The sequence below is a fragment of the Oryctolagus cuniculus genome, chromosome 8 (genome assembly GCF_051225735.1).
Source record: "Oryctolagus cuniculus isolate XC-2025 breed Fujian yellow rabbit chromosome 8, ASM5122573v1, whole genome shotgun sequence".
In the NCBI taxonomy this organism is placed as follows: Eukaryota; Metazoa; Chordata; class Mammalia; order Lagomorpha; family Leporidae; genus Oryctolagus; species Oryctolagus cuniculus.
The window spans coordinates 32,955,089-32,968,743 of record NC_142874.1 but is presented as its reverse complement, the minus strand read 5'-3'; positions in this window follow the sequence as shown (position 1 = coordinate 32,968,743).

Below are 13,655 nucleotides of genomic sequence, written 5' to 3'. Positions count from 1 at the left end.
AAGGTGAGCAGCCCACAGACTCGTTTATTTCAGTTGGTGCAGCAGCTTATATAGATGAGGCAGCCACTCTGGTCAAGTTTATGCCATAACCAATCACTGCCTGTTGCCAGGCAGGCTCCTTTGCCATGTGGGTTCTGAAGCCATTTCCTGAGTTACTGACACTTGCTTGCCAGCGCCGTCTTGTCATGGCCTTCTCATTCCACCACATGGATGCGTCAAAGTGACTCATAAGTTGTGTTACCAAAACAAATAGGTGCGCTCTGTGCCATTTTCTGAGCTAGGAAAGGCACAGAAATAAGTAGCTGTATTTTGTCACTCGTGAAAAGACTAACTGAGGTTCATGTGGTGGAGACCAAATTGTAAATTAAGGACCTGAAAGAAAGTATGACACAATGCATGTTTTCCATTTCCTCTGATTTGGATAGTCCACTGATTTGGACATCTTCAGAGCCTACACAGGAAAGTGTTGAGCTGAAAAGACCATTGGAAGACTATAGAAGGGGTGAAGATAGCAAAATAGACTGAAAGGGTATAGGGGGTGGGAAAGGAAGAAACGTAGATAGGATGGAAAGTTTCAATATTGATGGGGTGGGGAAGGTTTGGCCTAGTGGTTGAGGTGTCTTTGACACTTATTGGAGTGCCTGGGGTTGGATCCTTGGCTCTGACTCATGATTCCAGCTTCCTGCTAATACAGACCCAGGGAGACATAAGTGATGGCTCAAGTAATTGAATCCCTGTCACCCATGGGGGATCCAGATTGAGCTTCTGGTTCCCAGCTTCAGTCCTGGGATGTGTGTGAGGGGGAGCATTGTGGGCACTTGAGGAGTGACTCAGCGTAATAGGAGCTCTCTTGTGTCTGTCTCTGTCTCTCAAATAATTTTTTTTAATATAAACCTCTATAAGGTTGACCAGTGAAACAAGTGCAAAGCCAGAGGCTCTCAAGAAGGAGGATATAGTCAATCAATGTGAAATAGGAAAAGAGAACTGACCACTGGTTTTAGAAAGATGTGGGTCACTGGTGATTGTTGATTGGGATTTTGGGGGGAGTGGTGAGGACAAAACCCAACTGGTGTGGGTGGAGGAAAAACTGGGAGCTGAAGAGGTGGAGACAGTAAATAGCACAGCTCTTCCAGGGAGGAGACAGGAGGGAAACTTGAGATCAGAGAGGATCTTTTTATTTCTTTGATGATGGGCAATATTAAATCATGGGTACACAGAGATCAGAATGACCCAGTAAACAGAAACGGTTGATGCGAAGAAAGCAGCATGTGCAGGAGCTTGGTCAATGGGGAGAGACAGAAGGAATACCGTTCTGAAGGAGAGGTTGGGCTTAGAGAGAAGCAAGGGCACTTCTTGCACTGTAACAGGAGAGAAAGTAGAGTGGGCAGATTTGGCTGCAAGAAGGTTTGGTGATGAGAACAGGAATTAGTTATCATTTGCATAATTTTAATGTAAGATAAAAGGTCATCAACTAAGAATAATGAAAAGAGGAGATGATAGAGGGGCCAGCGTTGTGGTGTGGTGTGTAAAACTGTGACACCGGCATCCCATATGAGCACCTGTTCAATCCTGGCTGTTTCACTTCCAATCCAGCTCCCTGCTAATGTGACTGGGAAGGCAGCAGAAGATGGCCCAAGTCCTTGGGCCCCTGCCATCCATCTGGCTCCTGGCTTCAGAGTGGCCAGTTGAGCTGCTGTAGCCATTTGTTGTGGATGGAAGATCTCTTTCTCTTCCTCTCTCTCTGTGTAACACTGCCTTTCAAATAAATAAGTAAATCATTTTTTAAAAGAGGAGATGATAGAGACCTAAAGAGGGGAAGTTATCCGATAATCATCTTGATGTACATAAAAGCAAATTTACCACAGTGAAGGAGGAAGATTTTTGGCAGTGTGGAATTTTTTTTTCTCAAAAAGCATTATTTCTTTCTTTCTTTCTTTCTTTCTTTTTTTTTTTTTTTTTTTGAGAGACAGAGTGACCGACAGACAGAAAGAGCTCCCATCTGCTTGTTCGCTCCTTAAATGTCAATAACAGCCAGGATGGACATGAGGCAAAGCTAGGAGGTGGGAAATCAGTTCAGATCTTCCACGTGAGTGATGAGGAACCCAAGCACTTGAGCCATCACCATTGCCTCCCAGCGTCAGGATTAGCTGGATGCTGGAATCTGTTAACAGAGCCAGGACTCAAACCCAGGCACTCCAACATAGGATTCAGGCATCTGAGTCGGCCTCTTTACCACTAGGGCACGTATCTATCTGGAATGTTCCTTTTGATATGTGCTGATTTAAATGAGAAACAATTGAGATATTAAAGTTTTTTTCATTATTTCAGTCACTTGCTCTTCACTTCGGTTACTCACATTTCCCCCAGTACCACTCCTCTGAGCACTGTGTTTCCTATTCCAGTTTTGATTCATTTGCTACCACTACACCGTGATCCAATGTCACCATGAACTTGGCATCTGAATCTTCTTGATCTGTTGGGTCTCATTAATGCTTCCACTCTCTTCTGTGTGTTGCCTGGATTCCAATGTCCCATTATTTCAGTCATTTTCTGTTGAAAATTTTCAGCCCTATTGTTCCTAGCCAGCCTGTGATTCATTTGTTGTACATATTCTGTAAAGTTCAAGATCAGTCTACTGATCTGCCTTTTCTATCCTTTCATCTAAGCCACAGAACAAAGCCGGGAGAAGAGGGGAAAAAATGAAAAATGGAATGAATGCTGCCAGACACACGCCCCTGGTTTCTCAGTACTTATGGCATCTCGTTGGGCACTGCAATGGGTTCCTTCTCATATTCCCCCTTGATGGCTCCATTTTCATCACACTTCTGCAGTTTTATCACCCCCTCCATCACAATTCGAAGGCAACAAGGTCTTATTTATGGCACAGGAAATAGAAGTCAGCAGAAGAAAACTCCCATAGATGAGTGCTCCCCTACATCAACTGTGCTGTATTGCTTACTTGTTTCCTGCCCCAGTACAAGTGACATCATGACTCCGGTGCTATTTTCATCCCTCTGCTGCATGCGGTACTTCCCCTGTCTTAGACCTGATGGGTTTGGTCCTGACAAACATCCAATTTTAATTAACTTAAGCAAGTGAACCCCAAGGATAGGGCTGGCTTTAACCACAGCTACTTCCAAGAGTTCTGATTAACTTTTCAGGACTCTGTTCTTTCCTGGAATGTCCAAGTTCTTTCCTTCATTCGTCAGCCCATGGAAGGTTATCTCCATGTGAGTGATGGAAAACGCCATCAACAATTCTAAATTTCATTGTTCTTACAAATTGTGACAACACAACAAAGAAAATTTCACTTTCTTGGTAACTTAAACCACAGTCCCAGGAGGGACTCTGATTTTCCAAACTGAGTCGCACTCCATTTCTTTCTTTTTTTAAGATTTATTTGGGCAGAGTTACAGAGAGAGGAGGAGAGACAGAAAGAGAGAGATTTTTCATCTGCTGGTTCACTCCCTAAATCGTTGCAAAAGCTTGGACTGGACCAGGCTAAAGGCAGGAGTCTAGAACTCCATCCAGGTCTCCCACATGGGTGACAGGAACCCAAGCACCCAGGCCATCTTCTGTTGGTTTCCTAGGTGCATTGGCAGGGAGCTGCATCAGAAGTAGAGCACCAGCATTCAAACTGGCCCTCCTCTGGAATGCCAACATCACAGGCCATGGCTTAACACGCTGTGCCACAATGTGCCCTCCTCCCTAACCTCTCACCCCCACTCCTGACAATTTCTGAACCAAGGGAATGATCAGTCACTCTGGGTCAAGGGCTCACTCCAGTGTCGGGGGTGTGGGGAGGGCCAGGAAATGGAGATGTGATCGACAGCCGCACCAAGAGGGAAAGTGGCATTTCTTGAACAAAAATATTCTTAACAGTCAAAAATTATCAGACAGACACTCCATATGCTATTCTGGTCTCTCAGAAAGTCAAATCTCCTCTTTCCCATATCTTTTAAGTCCTCTGGTGACACGCCGCCATTCATTATACAATAATTATGAAAACACTTGAGTCAAGTGCCTGGCACACAGTCAGCATCTAATAATCAGCAATCAGAGGATTAATAACACCACTACCAACTGTCCCATCTTGAGCTCAAGTCTCAGCACCTGCCCCTGGCTTCCCTCTCCTTCCCTCCCCACTTGCCCTAGCTAAGCATCCCATCTTGGTCCATTTGTGCTGCTTTAACAACAGAATCCTCAGACTGGGTGTCAGCAACAGGAATGTTTCCCTCACAGTTCTGGAGAATGGGAAAATCCAAGACCAAGGTGCTAGCAGGGCCGGTGTCTGGTGTGGGCCTGGTCTCCACTACCAAGATGGTGCCTTATCTCTGTGCCCTCCAGCGGGGTCAACATTGTATCTTCATGTGGCAGCCGGGACAGAAAGTGAAAAGGAGACTGAACTCCCTCCCTCAAGCCTCTTTACAAGAGGGTTAACCCCATCTGTAGCCAGAACATCTCCCAGAGGTCTCTCCTCTTAGTACTCTTGCACTGGGGATTAAGTTGCCCCATGAATTTCAGGGGACAGAGAAATGTTCATCGCGACATTACTCTCTGTGTGTCCTCGCTTACCCCTTTCCTGCACTTGGTATCATCTGTCTTGCAGCTGCACCACTTCACAGTGCCCGTCAGATGGATGCTTTCCCACTTTCGTGTCACTCAGGATCGTGACTACTTGATGCTGTTAGCCATTTATCTTCCCTGTGACTCTTCTCCCTTCATTTCGTAATTCTTCCCAGAGGGTTATCCACCCTAGCCTTGTTCTTCTCTTCTTTAACGTCCACCTTTTGACTCCCACTATTAACCTGATTCCTAAGGTTTCCAAGACTGGTCGCAACCTCTTTACTGATATGGAGGTCTCTGTTCTACAACTCCCTGTTGAAAAGTTTCAGTTGGATGTGCCACAGGCACCTGAAGCAAAGAAGTTGAATCATTTCCCACAGCTTATAAAAATAAATAAGTTCTCCTAACTGTATTTCCTTATTTCAATGACTGACTTCTTCAAGCAGCTAACTGCTAAAGCCAAACACTCGGGCAATTACCTTACCCTTCTTCTCTCTCATATTCAGTATCCAGATCCAAATTTAGGACATTTTCTCTTCTAAGTATCAAATCCACGTACCTCAATGGCCTTTGCTTCATTCAACTCACATCTTCTCTTGCCTGAAACAGTGTAAAGACTAGTAACTGCTTCTACCTCTCCTGCAAACCACCCTCTAGATCTTTTCCCAAGCAAGTGTTTTTACTGAAAGCGAACCTGATTTTGTGATTCCTCATCGCCTCCCCATGACTTTCAAGACCCCACTGGTTCTGTTTTTCAGTGGAGTAGGAGACCACACGTTCTGGCTGCTCAGAATCAAGAGTGTGTTTGTCTCTGTCCCCTAGAATGAAGGCTGCCATGTCTTCAAGCTGTCTGCTTTCGCCAGTGACCAAGAGATCCTGCAAGTCTGACATGGACTGGCTCAGAGGGAAGGGACATTAGAGCTTTCTTTTAAAAAAAAAAATGAGTTTGTTTATTTATTTAAGAAGTGGAAACAGAGATAGGGAGAGACAGAAAGATCTTCTATCCATTGGTTCAGTCCCCAGATGGCCACAACAGCCAAAGCTGGGCTGATCAAAGCCAGGAGCCATAAGCATAAAGCATGATTTTTTTAATTTAAAAGGTCATGAGGAATTAAAACAAATGCGACTGTGGTAAGAATTAAATGAATGTACACAATACAAAAAGGGACACATAACACCCTCACAGCACTGAGCAAAGGCAAACAAATGAAGAATTACAACTACAGAGGAAACAGTAGGACAGTTGGCAGACAAACCTAGGAAAGCTGTCATTCAAGTAATAAGATTTTCAGTAGAAAACTGAACAGGTAGGAAAGTGAGCATAAACAGAAAAATAAAGAATTTTCAATGATAAAATGCTATAATAGTTAACTTAAAATAGAACAGAATCTCAAATAGAATCAAGTAAAAAAGTATTTATCTAGATATATTCTGTAATATTTATGAACTTTAGGGATAAAGGAAAAATCATATAAGCTCCCAACCAGAAAGATTAGTATACTTTAATGGAAAGTGGATTCAATGTCTCCTCTGCAGTATTGGGAGCTAAAAGATACTGGACAATCATTTTAGGCCTCAGGGATCAGGGATAACAGGGTAACAGGGAATAGGGATAACCCCTAAAGTCCTATATCCAGTGAAGATGTCATTTAAAAAATTTGAAAGGCAGAGTGACAGAGAGAGAGAGAGAGACTCCCATCCACTGGCTCACTCCTTAAACCCTACAGTGGCTATGTGTGGTCAGGCCAACACTAGGGGCTGTGAACTCAATCTGGATCTCCCACATAGTGGGCAGAAACCCAGCTACCTGAGCCGTCACCTACTCCCAGAGTCCATATTAGCAGGAAGCTGGATAAGCAACGAGCCAGTGCTCAAGCCCAGGCCCTGCACTATGCACTGCGGTGTCCTAACCCAAACGCTCACCCTGGATGTCATCCTTGACACTGACACTTCTGCAAGGCCTCAGAAAGCATGCTGTCTGCATATCCTTTTCAAGGAAACCACCCCAGTAAGTAACTTAGCCAACGGAAAAATAACTCAGGGAAAAAAAGACCATAAGATATAAGATAGAGACGCTAAAGAATAAAAGAAATAATGATGAGCCACGGATTTTATCACACCTGGGGTTCAATCTAAAGGAATATCTGTGATGTCCTTGACAGGAAATACATGTAATAGAGTAAGAACAGCTTTCAGAAGTGGACCTGCAGATAGATCATCAATGACAGAAGGCAGAGTGGTGCGAAAGAAGGTGGGGAGTGCTGTAGTACAGGGGTTAAGTCACCACTTGGGGCACTAACATATCAGAGTGCCTGGGTTAGAGTACCAACCACACTTCTTTCTGTTTTAAGATTTTATTTATTTTTATTTGAGAGGCAGAGTTACAGAGAGAGAGAGAGAGAAAAAGAGAGAGAGAGAGAGAAAGGTCTTCCATCCACTGGTTTACTCCCCAAATAGCCTCAACAGCTGGAGCTGGACTGGTCTGAAACCAGGTACCAGGAGTCTCCTCTGGGTCTCCCACTTGGTGCAGGGCCCCAGGCATGTGGGACATTCTCCGCTTCTTTCCCAAGCGATAGGGAGAGTTGGATTGGAGGAGGAGCTGCCAGGATGTGAGCCAGTGCCCTTCTGGGATGCTGGCACCACAGGCAGAGGCTTAGCCTACTACGCACAGGGCCGGTCCCCCAGCAGCACTTCTGATTCCAGCTTCCTGCTAAGTGCACACTTTGGGAGGCCAAAGATGTTGGCTTAGGTGCTTGGGTTCCTGCCACCCACATGAGAGACCTGGATTGAGTTCTGGGCTCCTGGCTTTGGCCTAGTTCAGCCTCTTATGTTGTAGGCCTTTGGTGACTGAACAGCAGATGGGGACTCTGTCTCTTCTGTGTTTCTCTATCTTTCTGCTTTCCAAGTAAGATGAAAATAAATACATAAAAATTTAAGAATAGAAGACTGCCAGTTTCCAGTCAAGCCAGCAGCGAGCATGGAGGGCATCACTCACCCTAACACGTCAAAAGGCAAACACATTGCAAAAACAACAGCTCCTCTTAGATCTGTCAGAAAAGTGAGAGCCCAGGGATCACTGCTGCCTCCAAAATTGGAGAGAGACAGGCAGATGAGTGACTCAGGCTCCTACCTTAGTGATGCAGAAACCCATGGGCACAGCCGTCCACTGGGACCAGGGCTGCGGGAGGGAAGCCTGGGCTGTGGTTGAATGGAGGCTCAGGCAGGACCATCTCTGAGTTTAGCTTTAGGGGACCTGGCCATGGGAAGGGCACCCACACAGTTGTGGGTCTTCCTGCAGGAGCTCTACAGGTCCCCTAAGGGACGATCAGAGAAGAATCCCTCATGGAGAGGGGGGAAGGAAGCATTTTGAAATCCATGGCAGCATCTGTGCTTCAAGAGAAGCTGTTTTACTAGAGCCTCGCCTAATGACGGAACTGCAAGAAGTGGACAAATGCACACCGAAATTTGGAGATTTCAGCCCCTCACTCAGAAATATACCCAAGGGGTGGGAAGGCAGCACAGACGTGGTTGGCCTCAACAGCATCGTCCATTAACTGGATATGATTGACATCTATCAACTACTGCATCCAGTGACAACAGGATGCACACATTCTCTGAAACTCACATGGAACCTTCAGCATGGTAGATCTCTTCTTGGTCATAAAACACAAATCAATAGGAATAAAAACAGGAATTTCATAGAAAATCCACAAACTCAAACACTGGTTCTTTAAAAAGACCAATAAAGCTGATGAGCCTGTAGCCAGGGCAACTAGAAAGACAGAGGATACACAAATTTCTGTATCATAAACAGAAGAGGAGACAAAACACTGTAGATCCTATAAACATTAAGAGAATAATAAGGGGCCGGGGCTGTGGCATAGTGGGTAAAGCTGCTGCCTGCAGTGCTGGCATCCCATATGGGCTCCGATTCATGTCTTGGCTGGTCCACTTCTGATCCAGCTCTCTGCTATGGCCTGGGAGAGCAGTGGAGGATGGCCCAAGTCCTTGGGCCCCTGCACCCATGTGGGAGACCTGAAAGAAGCTCCTAGCTCCTGGCTTCGGATCAGCTCAGCTCCAGCCATTGTGGCCATTTGGGAGTGAACCAGCCAGGAGCTTCTTCTGGGCCACAGCAGAAAGCTGGACTGGAAGAGGAGCAGCCAGGACTAGAACCGGTGCCCATATGGGATGCTGGCGCCACAGGTGGAGGATTAACCAAGTGAGCCACGGTGCCAGCTCTAGAATCAGATTAAAGCAGGCTGATATGGGATGCAGGTACTCCAACGGCCACTTAGCCACTGCTCCAAAAGCCTAGCCCCTGGTGCTTATCCTTAACCATGAATGGGCAACAAGGGTGCTTCAGGAAATCCCCCACATGGAGGACGAAAACAAAGCAAGTAACCCAGAGCAAAGAATCTGGAGGAAAAACCCAATGAAAAGAACCAAAGGATAATAAAAATAAAGCAAAGATTAGCATTCCATGGCACAGAGAAAATGTTGCATGCATGACATAAGAGCAGATGCCGTCACGGTGACTCCAGTGCCATTTATTGGCACAGGGCTCACGGAGGGCATCTAGCTGACAGGAAGGGATGGGCTGAGATGAGGCCTGTTGGGGACACACTGAGGTTGAGGTGTCTGGGTCACATCCAAGAAAAGTTGGTGTCTAGAATGGCGCCAAGCCTTGGATGGCCTCATTCTATAAGTGCCATGGTGGCTGCAGTTCACAGAGCTCCACAGGAGAAACCCACCCACAGGCAACACCCTCAGCAGGTACACTGGAAGCCCATGGCCACCGTGACATCAGTTGGTCATGCAGAGGCAGATGACAGAGTGTTTGCTGAGCTAGTCCTGGCTCTGCGAGCAAGAAGACAAACATGAAAAGAAAACACTTCTGCTCTCAGATTTCCTAGCAACCATGCTTCACACCTGGGTTCGGGGCCAGACATGAGGAAAGGAAGTCCTAGTTTGACAGGTGCCTGTCGCCAACACGCTTTCTTTTACTTTTTTTTTTTTTTTTTAAATATTTATCTACTGTGCCAATCCAAAGCCGGGAGCCAGGAGCTTCTTCAGGGCCTCACCCGCATGTGCAGTGACCCATATAGTTGGCCATACTATACTGCTTTCCCAGGCCACAGCAGAGAGCTGGATGGGAAGTGGAACAGCTGGGACTCGAATTGGTGGCCAAATGGGTGCAGGGGCCCAAGCTGCTCCCATATGGGAGGAGGGTGTTGGCACTCACAGCCTGGGAGAAAGGTGTTGGTGACTCACAGCCTAGGAGAAGGGTGTTTGCGACCCACAGCCAGGGAGGAGGGTGTTGGAGACCCACAGCCGGGGAGGAGGGTGTTGGCCACCCACAGCCAGGGAGGAGGATGTTGGCAGCCACAGCCTGGGCGGAGGGTGTTGGCCACCCACAGCCTGGGACAAGTGTTGAAGGAGGGCACTTTCTGGTAATCCCATCGTCTGTGTTGCATAGGAGGATATTTCAGTAAATTTAGGGAGAAGTGAGATACAACGGTGAGTTTATTTTGGTGCAGATAGTTTTGAAACCCATGAAGTAACACCTGGACAGTAGGGACTCCATTTTAGAGCACCTGAGATTCCATCTTGAGAAAGCACCCCCTGACACACACACCATGAGACTGTGGTCTGAAACTATGACCTAAAACACTCAGACAATAGCAGTCCCCTGCATCACACTTGGCAGAGAATAGAAACCTCCTAGCATGATCTCTCAAGCTTAAAAATAGGCTATACCCAGATTAATGATAAGATTGCAATTTGCCTATGTCCCACATAGGATTTAGGCCAATACCTGGATTCATGTCAAGATTATAATTGAAACTGTTAAGATTGTAATTTGTATTGTTAAGATTATGATTGATATTAGTTTCACACAGACTTTAGGTCAGCTTGACCCCAGTAGCCATGTATTCCCCCCGATCCTAACACTATGTATTCTCCCCTCCTGTTTTTGTGGTTTTTTGCCTTTATAAACCCTGTTGCTTTTGGCTTTAGGGTCGAGAGTTCTTTAGGGCAGGAGCCCTCTCTCCATGGCTGGCAATAAAGGACCATCAAATTTTATCAATGTGTGGTGCTCCTCTGTTTGCACTCACTCAGGTACATCACCCATTCACATCCAGGGCATTCAAAAATTCATGGAAATAAATCTATCCAAGATTTCAAAAGTTTTTTCTGGGGGGGGGGGCACCAAAACAAATTCTCTTTCATTAAAATTCTTTAAAAGATTTTGTGGGGAGCAACTGGGAGCAACTCGGACTAGACTAAGTTACTGGAATTAAGACTTATTCTATGCATCTGCTTTCCCACAATATGGCACTGAGAAGGGAAACAGCTTCTACACAGCTGCCTCCAGTTCAACCAATAAACTGTAGGACTTGCTCCTGATTGGAGGAGAGCAGCGTACTCGGCGTGTGGGCAGCCGAGTTGGGATTGGCAGAGGAGGACTATAAAGGAGGAGAGAGACGGCATGCACCGGGAACATCTAAGGGGAACATCTAAGGGGAACACCTGTGCAGCCCCCGAGAGAGCCGGCCGGCGGTGTGCCACTCCCCTGCGGAAGTGGGGAATGCGGCCAGGGGGAACTGCCCTTCCACGGAGGTGGAAGGGTCAGTAGCCAACCCGGGAAGAACCAGCAGCAAACCCGGGGAGGGCCGAGCAGACGAAAGAACAGCGCAGGGTCCTGTGTCGTTCCTCCACGAAGAGGGGGAGCGACATAATGGTGCCGTGACTCGGATATGAAGCCTAGGCAGAGCTTAGTGTCGTTCCTCCACGAAGAGGGGGAGCGACATAATGGTGCCGTGACTTGGATATGAAGCCTAGGCAGGGTTTAGTGTCGTTCCTCCACGAAGAGGGGGAGCGACATAATGGTGCCGTGACTCGGATATGAAGCCTAGGCAGGGTTCAGTGTCGTTCCTCCACGAAGAGGGGGAGCGACATAATGGTGCCGTGACTCGGATATGAAGCCTAGGCAGGGCTTAGTGTCGTTCCTCCACGAAGAGGGGGAGCGACAGATTTCTTTTTATGAATTTTGTATAAGGCAGATTGATAGAGAAAGAGGGAGAGACAGAGAGCTCATCCATCCACTGGTTCATTCCCCCAAATTGCTACAATGGCCAGAACTGGGCTAAGCTGAAGCCAGGAGCCTAGAACTCCATCCAAGTCTCCCATGCGGTGTCAGGGGCCCAAGCACTTGGCCCATCTTCCACTGCTTCCCCAGGTGCATCAGCAAGGAGCTGGATCTGAAGTGGAGCAGCCAGGACTCCAACCAGCACTCATGTGGGAAGCCGGTACTGTAGCCGGTACTGCAGCTTAACCCACTAAGGCACAACACGGGGGCCTTTTATTACATTTTTTTTTTTTCATGAACATTTTCAAATACCCTCATGTAACTGGAACAAAACCCAGCTGTACGTAAGTGCATGAAATGAAAGGCAGCCCACCCCTCCCCCAGGATGGTCACTGAGCCCTCATCCTACGGTCTGTCCCAAGTCTAGGCAGATCCGCATGTCTGGGCTGCAGTGGTGGGAAGCCTGCCTCCAGGTCCAGCTCTGTTTGAAGCCACCTGTGTGCCTTCGAGGAAGATCACTGACTTCCCCGGGTCCAGTCTTCTCCTTTGGGAATGAAGGCGCTCAGGGAGACCCTGAGAGGTAGCATGACCAAGCCTGCAGTCTGGGTTTTTTTTGTCGTTTGGATGGTCAGTTTCTCTCTCTGAAAGTGCACTCTGCTTAATTACAAGGAAAGTTGCTGGCATTAAAAAGGGTTTCAAAGAAGAATGGTCAGGCTGCCTCCAAGGTCCTTTGAACACCTTCAGATCCTGTACTCTTAGCTCTATAAACAGGCCTGATGACCCGTACGGGTAGCCTCCAAATCTGCTGTGTGTCAGAACCCCCTGCCAGTAGCCTGTCAAGAACCCAAGTCCATGTCAAAAAGCACAGTTCACTCGTTAGGGACAGAGAGCCCTGGCGGGTTCTGGGGTGCAGCCAGCAGAGTGCTGGGAAGGCTCTGGGGCTGAGGGACATGGCCTCACCACGGGCTCAAGGGCACTGGTGGGGCTGCTGCCCACATAGATTGCACAGTCATCACACCGACCTTGGCCGCGATCCTTTCCCTTCCCCGGAAAGGAAGGCTTACGGTCTCTTCCAGCTCGGATGTTCTGCCCATTCCTCACCCAGCTGTAGGGGCGTGCCTTTGCCCAGGGCGTGTCCTCTGCAGAAGGTGAGGTGACATAGGCTGTCCCACCCTGTGCATGAGCCATCCCGAACCCTCCCTGTCTGGGAAGAAAAAATGTGGTCAACACACTTACTCCGAAAGCAAGGGTCCACCCTTCCTGGGGATGTTTATGTTTTCCAAGAGGCCCTTGTTCAAGTTGAAGAAATAGGAATTGGGGGTAAAGTTAATATTTGCTTGGCTACCGCAGGGGCTCCTGGGAGGCGGGAGGTGCTGTGAGATGTAGCCCTTGAAGGGCCGGTGGATAAGGAGCGTTGCCCTGGCACATTATCTTGCATCAACAACTGATTCATTCAGAAGTCCATGCTGCTCTGGGTGACTCAGAGTCCCCCCCCCCCCCCCCAAGGCCCAAGTCCAAGGGCGGGACAGACGCAGGAACAGTGGGATCAAAAGGCTCTGCAGGAGCTGACCTTTGACCTTCCTGGGGCGTGGGGAGGAGAGTGTGGAGTGGTGGCGGGGACCACAGGGTAGCAGTTTCAGCAGAGGGGCTGGGCGAGGGGCTCTGCAGAAGCCCCCGGGGTGGTGTGTAAGGGGGTCTTTCGTCTGGTCTCTTCCTTTACTCACCTGTAGTCGAATCACTAATGTCCGAATATGACTTTCCGCCCGCGGTGACCAGATGCAATTGCTCCTTTGAGGGGTCTCTGATTGCCAAGTCGTTAAATAATTAGTGATCTGGATCAAAGACTCATTTGCTGCTTCTTAGACGATAAAACCAAAGAGGCTCAACTTCCCAGGATGGACAACTTCAGAGGAAGGACAGGGAGTAAGTTAATCCTGCTGGGGACTACACGGTGTTGTCCTGATGGCCTGGGAAAGCAAGGATCTTACTGCTGGTGATG